The sequence below is a fragment of the Pinus tabuliformis genome, chromosome 5_2 (assembly GCF_031772625.1).
Source record: "Pinus tabuliformis cultivar Carrire ecotype Pingquan chromosome 5_2, CPIR1, whole genome shotgun sequence".
In the NCBI taxonomy this organism is placed as follows: Eukaryota; Viridiplantae; Streptophyta; class Pinopsida; order Pinales; family Pinaceae; genus Pinus; species Pinus tabuliformis.
Window position 1 is genome coordinate 359,866,573 of NC_142306.1, and position 9,846 is coordinate 359,876,418.

At 35.7% G+C, this 9,846-nt stretch overlaps 1 pseudogene; it reads right to left on the reverse strand.

Moving 5' to 3' along the window:
• Positions 1–8,816, reverse strand: part of LOC149158952 (G-type lectin S-receptor-like serine/threonine-protein kinase At5g24080) — a 13,800-nt pseudogene extending 4,984 nt beyond the window's left edge.
• Between the last annotated feature and the right edge of the window lie 1,030 nt (positions 8,817–9,846).

Genomic DNA, 9,846 nt, shown 5'->3' on the forward strand with positions numbered 1-9,846 from the left:
CCCCACATTGGGTCCGCCCAAAGTTGTTTAGGGTTTATCAAAAGTCAAGCATGTTTCCGGGTATCGGCATCCTCTAAACCTGATATGGTTTTTCAGATTTGTCTATGATGCCATTCAGGAAACAACATGTGGCTTCTAGAGGAGTGAGAATACCGCCTTCATCGGGTGGGTATTCCTCAGGCTTCTTCTCCGCCCGATATCTCCCTTGGCCGTTGGATCTAGCGATTACAGATCAAGGGCTTTGCTTCGTCGTGCAAGTGTGTGGGTCCGAGAGCTCCATAACGGACCTAAAGCCTTAATTATGTGGTCTCTATTCACCTTTTTGGGTCCACCCAAAGTTTTATTTAAAGGGTTCGTGTTTTAGTTCCATTTTAATATGACCGCTACGGGCGGAAGTGGTGGTTTGTTTTGGTATTTTTGGGCAATAGGCCCATTTCCCAAGCAGTTGACTCTTCCCATAAGCTCAAAGTGATGGCTAAGTCTATAGTCCACTTCCTCTTTGGGAGCAATGTAATTTATGTATTATACTTCAAATTGACAAGATAATAGAAGGACCGACTCTTGCTCTAGCAAAAATTAAAAAAAATCTATTTGTTGAGGGGAAAGAGAATTAATTTTTGCATCTTTGTACTTTTTTATAATGTAATTGATGCCTCAAGATTCAATTAACCTTATCCATCCACAAATTTGATCTCAATTGCATATGTACTAAAATAATGATAAGAATTGAACAACTATTGAATGGTTACTCTTTTCTTCCAAAAATAGAATATTTCATTATTCACAAAAACTGGAAGAGAAACCTTTCTTCTCATTACTATTAGGTTCATTCACTTTGGTTATGCCTTAATCTATCCATTCAAAAAACATAGGCATTTTCATACGACATTTTCAACTTTATTATTTTTAACCATTCCATCATGTGGTTAAATATGCAAAAATAGTAAAGTTGAAATTAATAGATAAAAATTGGAATAACATTAAACATCACGTAAATCATATAAGAATTTTTTTAATAATGATTAAAAGAAATAGTTAAAATATATATATATATAGATATAGAATAAAGGAAGAACAAATTAAAATAAATTAAATTAGTAATAAAAATAATAAAATTAAAATTAAAATAAGAATGATATAAAATGTATGAAAATTTGTTTTTTGCTTATAATAAATATGTGAAATTTTTTAAAATAATTATGTTATTGAAGGGAATTAAGCTTTTATTGGTGAATGGTTGATTTATTATGAGAACAACATTCTTGAAGGAAAAAAATTTAAACATAACGTTTCTTGACGGGAAGCATAAGGATCCAAAACGTCAAAAAAATTTGGATGACGCGTAAAGAGAAATCCAAATTCCAACCCTGAACGGAATTGTCATTTGTTTTGAACCTTGTTTTTAAATGATATTCTTGAAAACTAGATTTTCATGTGTTTCAAATTTATTTTTTATTGTTTTTAAATGAAAAAAATTATATCAAATAAATATATCAAATATTTAATATTTTTTTTAAATAATTATAAATATAAAATATAATAATAAATTATAAAAATAATGATAGTTGTAAATTTATTTAAAATTTATGTAATATTTTAAAATTATATATAGACTTTCCCTACTTAAAATTGATGCTCCTAAGAGTCAACATGAAGCTAACACATATTTCATTGATATATTTTTAGATTTTTTTATAATGTATAAATGATGTAATTTTTATATTAAAAGTATTGTTTGTAATTAACTTGTGAATGATGTTAATTTGAAGGTAAGGATTGACGTTTTCTTTTTCCGAGGAGTTCACATTGAGTAAGTTTTGAATATCTCTAAAAAGAAAACAATGAGATAAAGATGAATATTTCGATTCATAAACATTAAATATAGATTTTAATTAATTTAACAAACTAGGTGTTTTAATTATTTATTTATTTTAATTTACATATTTATATAATTAATAATAGCATAAAAATTTCTACATAACTATAATTTTACGAATGGATTTAGAAGAGTGTGTGTGCTTATGATGTTGAATGCGTTACAAGACAATAATAGTGATTATGTTATTTATGGAGATATAAAGCATATATGAGATTGGAATGGATTAGAATAGGAGGCCTTAGAAAAATATCTCATTCCAAATTAATCAATTTCTAAAACCATAGTGATTGTACATAATTCTAGTAATAACATTCTTAATACTATCACAGGGATAAAAGTTGTCATAAATTAATAAAAATTAATGATATTCTTCATGCCCACACCAAAATCGTAATAACTCTATGACTTTTTCATTCAAATCTAGTTGTCAACTATAATTATTTATATTCATTTATAACTTCACAAAAACCAATCAAAATTATTGAATTCCTATCTTACCATGAGATATTTATATTTATATAATATAAATTTTCAAAATTCACCAAACCTATAATTAATTAAGCAATAACTATTTTAGCATTTATGAATTTATGAAACCATAATAATGTTTGTCCAATGGGTATGTAAGCTTAGTTAGTGTACACATATCCCATGCATGGAGTATAATAAGAAGCAACATTCCTAGTGCATACTTCTTAAATTCTTATAATTAATTATTCATAAAAATAAATCAAGTAAATCAATCATCAAATAATCTTCATTAATGGAAATACAATACTTCAACACTCATTCATCATTATACTTAAATTACTAGAATTGAATTGAAGGAACTATGTAAGGAAATAAAGAATAACACATTTAATCATCAATGGGATCCTTAACTAACTCAGGATCATCTCACCTCTTAAATACTAACTTCCATCTCCCATTTGTTCCTTTATTGCAATATATTAGAGTGTTGTCTATATTATACTAACTCTAGATATAACCCAAAGGAAAAAAGAATTGACTATATCGATCTAATTTCCTTGTTAGCTACCGAATGGTTACCATCACACATATAGGGGAGCATGGCTAAAACAATCATTCCATGACTCCAAGTTTTGGAAGATTTATAGAAGGTAATAGCTCAATCCCTATTGATAGAAATAAGGTCAACATCCTCACAACAGTTGTACTACGTAATTGTTATTTTTGCTATAATTACATCATTTAATAACCAATATGGTAACTATGCATAAATTACGAAGTTTCACTTACCCACATATCATAGCAATGTTTGAACCAATAAATAAATCATCAAAAAATGCTTAATATCATATGACTACCCTTCTAATGTCCATGAAATCAATTTTATCTTGGTATTATTTGGCTATTGCCTAGTCCATTAACATGTAGGTTAATGTAACAAAAACAAATCTACATTCATGACCACATAATAATTTCATGTTATTAACAATATTTCGTATGTACATTGTCATTCAATGTAAGAAAAGTATGTATATTTACCATGTGAATTGCATCGACTATCCATAACAATATATATCAAACCAATATCCATATATGAAATGTTTACTTTTAATAAGCATGTTTTAAAAAAGCACATAATTGTCATAATTAATAATATAAATCATATACATTCCACATATTAGTAGTTATGCAAGTCCTCATAACAATACCTTCTATCATTCTATCTAAGTCCAATAAATACTAACCATGGATGGGGTGTTACAGTAGAGATAGGTGGGGGAGGGGGCACATGGCTTTCATTCCACAAGTATACATGGATGAGGATGTCACCAAGCACACCCTCCAAAGGCTATTATCATGCCTTCATTTCCCCAGCTAGCACATTGGGTCATGTGGCATAATGAGGAAATGATGTAGATACAAGCTATTATGTATACAAGTTTAATTAACAAGATCAAGTGGAGGTTTATAATTTTAATTATAATTATATTTGGATGTTTGTAGCCACTAGAGCATACATAATAAACTAACACTCACATGCACTATCTTCATTAATCACAGGGATGGTCATTCACTCTTATATATGGTCGATTTCTACATGAGAGAATGCTAAATTTTGGGTACCATGGATTGCAACAATGTTGCATGAGTGGGTTAGTAGTAGGTACAGAGATGCATATTTTAAGGACTACGTGGGGGGACCTTTCACCCAATATAGAGCCAAGATATCGATGTGTAGGTATCATTCCTATACTCCATAAGAAATCTAGGATGAAATCACTCAGGTTGAATGTCATATCACTACGGAAAAAAGGTGCTTGAATGACTCCAAAATGATTGGGGTAATTTTTGACTAGGTGCATGATACGGGGAACATTAAAGAGTGCTACAGTTAGTACATGTACACTTTTTGCCATATATTGGAATTTGAAGCTCTTCCTTAGTTGTGTCTCAATATACTAAAATGATGTGAAGGAGGAAATCCTTCTAATATTGAATGAGAAATAGGTTGCAATGAGGAATTTAGATAGTTTGTTAGGGAATTTGAAGTCCATTTGAGCATTCCCATGGACCGTAAATTCTCCCATGGTAACAACAAGGAGCCAATAGTAGCGGATGCTTCAAAATTGTCCAATTCTGAATGATGGGTTATTCATCTAACTATGTAGGCCATATACCTTTATAGGTTATTCGTCTAGCTATGTAGGGCATGTAGTGATTGTAAGATATTTAGGTTATTCATCTAGTTATGTAGGCCATGTAGCTATCTTCTTTCATGTGCCCTATAGTGGGCATCTCTATATCGAAATGAATATTTTGGGGTTCCTTCTAGTTGTGGCTTTCAAATTGTAGAATCAATAGAAAGGGATATGTCTAGATCTGGCTCTGCAGGGTCTTGCCCTGTAAGGTTTTTGGCAGTGCCTCTGTATATGCAGGGTAATCAGTGACTAAACCACCTTCCTGCTTAATCTACCCCACATAATATACTACTTAAGAATATTGTTGAACTGTGAGTCATGGTACTTCACCATCTCAAGACAAATTAAATAAATAGAATAGTTCATCATTGAAACTAATTTTGATCTTTTAAATATGTAATATTCATTATTGGATCTAACCTATGCTCCAGGGCAGATGGAATAAACAAATCAAGAAATGGGCTTACAATCATCTGGGCCTTGGTCCAAGTAAATAAATAATCCCACGTTCTACTGGCACAAGTGTATCAAAATTCCCATAATAAGCTTAAGTTTTATTCATTATAATAGTAGCATAAATGTATACTAGCTTTTTCTTTTCATTCATAATACAATATTGGAAATATTAGTAGGGATAAAGATTCATGGAAATCCCACTAAGGCCAAAGAATATTATTATATTAATTCTCTTCTCATTGGCAGGGTTCAAAGTTGCCCATATATAACGCCACGGGTTGTTATCCAAGGAATGAGACTAAAACCTTGGTGTTGACTAGGGACAAATCAGCTAACAAACACTCAATGTAATGTAGATATGCTAGTAGACATATAATGAATCTGATTTACATGGACACAGATTTCGGGGGGGGATTAAAAAAACAAAAAAGAGGTCACTCGTTTCAAGTTCAATATGAAAAATCATGGTATAGAGAGTTAAGTGCATCCAATACCATAAAACCAAACACAAAATAAATGGAGATTTGAATTTAAAAATGTTTGGAATTCATATTCCTTATTCTAGTTCAGGTTCTTCCGCGTTCGTTTCAGATTCAAGAATTTACTGAAAGAAATTACCTATATATAGGCTCTCCATATAATATAGGTCATGCTCCCCTAAAGGCTCCAGAATCGGTAACTCTAGGACTGAAATTACTCGATTGATCAGGAGCATCCGACTCTCTAAATAATTAGACAATCATAAGCATCAGGGTCTAGCTCTCGAGCATCTGACTCTTTGGAGGTTTATAGATTACTCAAGGTTGTATAATCTAGATCTCAATAAATAGGGGGCTAGGGCTATTGTACTTGTAACTGTGTGAAGGACCAACTATAAGGGCATGGAGAGGACCTTATGCTAATTCTATGTTCCTATTGATGTTATGGATCCAGTCACTGGGTAGGTGGTAGCATTGCTCTCTATTCATTTAAACCCTATAAAATAAATAGGTCATGCCATTTATACATGATATATGTTTTCCTCGTTCTAAAATAAATGACTAAACCTATATAGATCTTTACCCTTTCCTACAAGAAGAATAAGGCCATCAACAAAGAACACTAACCTTGCTTCCTCGGAATCTTTCTTTTGAAGTTGGAAATTTGGAAATTAGTGGTTGTAAAGGAGCTGGACATTCCTCATTCGCTATTACAAAGATGCTGGAAACGCTGCTCTAGCTCCTATATATAAAATTCCATCTCATCAAAAAAGGAAACAGAAAAAAGGGCGAGGAATGAATTCAAAAATAATTGAAGAAAATATTGGCATGGATACCAACTCACTCTAAAAGCGTATTATTTGTTGATCAAGTTGACCCTTCAACCACTAGTGCATATTCTCCTTATCCATGACTTTCTATCTCAATTAACACAAATCCACAAACACATAATACAAATATTTGCACACACACAACACATACAACTACACAACACACATTGCAAGCTTACAAAAACACTCCACGGTACATTGATGCCTACAATACTACACAATGGAATACATTTATGGAGCGCTCCATAAGACAAACAAATTTACATCACAGTGCTTGAGAGAGAAAGAAAGAGCTAACATCCATGCGTAACCTATACATTGAACATAGAAACAAATTTTGTCACATTACACAAACATCCCTATAGAATGAGTTAAACACGCACACAAATTAAGGGAACAAAAAATTTCTCTATCACCAACTGCCTTTCCCTGCTTAACTTGTTGAATAAACAAAGAAACCAAATTTGTCAGGTTACTCAAAATTCGTTGTGGAATGAATTACATATAAAATCAAATTAAGGAACCGGAAAATTACTGTTACCATGAGTAATCAACTTGATCTCTTACAACCTTTCCCTCTCATTTTCACACTGTGGAAAGCAAGCTTTGAATTTCCTCCTCCTGTGTAGAACCTCCTCTTACTCATCAAATCCTGTCATGATTCATTCACCAAACACGACTATATAATCACTCAATACATTCCTGAAACAACAAGTCCAGTTTTAGGCTTTTTTTGGACCTTTAGCTAGCATTTTGTTGGAGAATCCTATTAATAAATTAAACTCATCTTTAATTACCATTCCTTAAACCAATATTTTAATTACTATTTAAACTGAGTTGAGTTGTCATGTGATTTCAAGTTTGTTTTTAAATGACATTTTGAAAACCTCGCTTTCATACATTTTCAATTTTGTTTTTTATTGTTTTTAAATGAAAAAAACATTCTTTCAACTTTGTTTATATATGATAAATAAATAGACTAGCAATTTTAGTTTAAATATTATCCAAAATAAAGGACTGATGTATGCTCAAATGTAATATCCAACCTTAATATCACATATAAAATCAAATATTAACATGAAGAAAGTAAATTTTATTAAAATTATAAAACATCAAAATTATTTGAAAAAAAATAGTGTAATTTTCATTTGGATTAAGTTAATATTATTTTTTTCAATATTGAATGGTAAATGGTTTTAATGAAGTATATGTAAGGTGTTGATGATTGAAGGAAGATGAAGAGACGAAGAAAGCAACCCGATGAGGGTTAGGGTTTGCAGCCGGCGACCTGAAGCCTGAAGCTTCCATTCCCGTGACTTGGAGCCTGTGCAGTCCTCTGGCCGCTCATTTTGTACGGCTAACGCCGTTCCAAAATTGTCATTCTTCCGTTGCAGGCAGGCTTATCCCTCTTCGGTTCCCTCACCTCCCTCTACCATTTCACACCACCTGCTCCTGGTCTCAACAGCGACGGGCACAAATTTTTTCACAATGGCAGCTGGCGCGGGACTTTCAGGGCAGTTATGGAGGACCTAGTAGATTATTCGGAGGACCCTTTGGAGGGCACCCCCATTTGGACAACTCCACATGCAAACTGTTGGTCCTGTATCAGTACAACAATGAGCTATCTGATGAGATAGAGACGTTGCCCTCTTTCTCAGGACCCTCATGCTCAGTAGCCACTCATCTAGAGATCACCCCCTCCTGGTTGGCTTTCTCATCCTCCCCTCTGCCACCGCTGACCCAAAACCTTGTGTTTTTCTCCGAAGGCCCCACTCTCGTTGGCTCCTCTTCAGGTTTTGCTTCATTCCCACCATCAGCAAGCTCTCACAACCCCTCTATGGCTCCCCCCGGCGAATCCTCATTTCCCTCAGCTGGGATCCCCTCGACTTTGATTTCCTCAGCTCCCCCATCAGGCAGCTTCACTGTGATTCCGCCAATTTCCAGAGCTTTTCTTGTGGGGCCTTCCTTTGAGCCTTCGAACCCTAACCCTCCCATAAACCCTCCTTCGAGAGGTCCTCCGCAGGCTCATTTTGATGCAGGGTTCAGGCCAAGCAAGAAGCAGAGGTGTGTAAGATCTAAAGCACAAGAAGCGTTTCTCAGTTTGGGTGAGGACATCCAGATGGGAGATTCTATGGAAACAACAGACAGGGTTCTGGTAGGTAGAGTACGAGGAAGAAATTACACAGTGGCCAGGTTGAAGCAATGGGCGGCCGAAGTATGGGGACATCATCTAGCCGACCTCCCCTTTGTACAAACCTTTGTCAAGGGATGGTTTGCGCTAAGATTTGCAAGAGATGAACACACAAATTGGGTCCTTTCATCAGTATGGCACATTGAACAGGCTCCTGTCCTTTTGCGCAGATGGAATCCACTCTTTGATCCAGAGAGAGAGCATCTAGGAGCAGGCCCACTCTGGGTGCGTCTACCAGGACTTCCCCTTCAGTTCTAGTCTGAGGATGTATTTAGGTGCATTGGGAATACCCTAGGCACATACCTGGACCATGACAAAGCCTATCTATCAACTGGTATGATGGCTTATGCAAGGATTTTGGTACATTTAGATACCAGGGAGGGATTACAGGAGCACATTACTCTCCAATGGAGAAATTTAACAAGGTTGCAGATTTTGGATTACGAAGGGGTGCCCTTCCATTGCAGAAGATGCCATAAGGTTGGCCACCTCTTTCGGGACTGCCCTCTCAACAATAGGGCAAAGGCTGGAGAGACTGGCAAGGCAACGCCATCAAGGAATCATCAATCACAAGAGAAGCCCCCACCCTCTGGAGAGGCAGAGACCCATGCTAACCTTGAAGCAACCAAGGAGGCCTCAAAGAAGCGCGCCAAAACACCTCATTTGCCTCCCTCTCCTCTGCTCACCAAGGTTAGGGAGGCTACCAGGGCTGCAGTTTCTTCAGGTAAGAACTTTCCTGTCCCTTGTACTTCTCAAAATTATGCTCTGTCTAAAAGTATTTCTCTCTCTGCAATTGCTAATATTAAGGTCAATGAAGGTCTGTCTCAGTCTCCCACCTTTGTGACCTGTCCCCTCCTTTCCCCCTTCCCCTCTAACTCCATTATCCCTCCTTCCCTTCCGGAGCTCCCCCCCACCCTTTCCCATGCTCCTAAGACAACACCCCCCCCCCCCCCCCCCGTTACCCGACTCAATCCAAGGCAAAGTCTCTTGTCCCAGACCTTTTAGGCATAGGTCTCGATTCGACCCCCTTCCCTCCAAAGCTTCCTCACGGTCGTCCCTCTTCACTGTCCAAAGCAAAAATGCAAGCTGGGGAGGATATAGCTTCAGGGAGGCAAAACACCATCCAAAGGGCTCTTAGAGCATTGAACGCCCTGGCAGAATCCCCCCCCATGAAGGTCCTCTCATTCAACTACAGAGGGCTAGCTAGGCCCGATAAAAAATTAGCTTTTTGAAGACTGATCATGGCTGACCCTGTCGATGTAATTCTCCTGCAAGAAACCTTGGGTAGTGCTGAAGCTATCTCCCGCTTGCTTGAATTGATGCTCCCGGGCTGGTCTTTTCA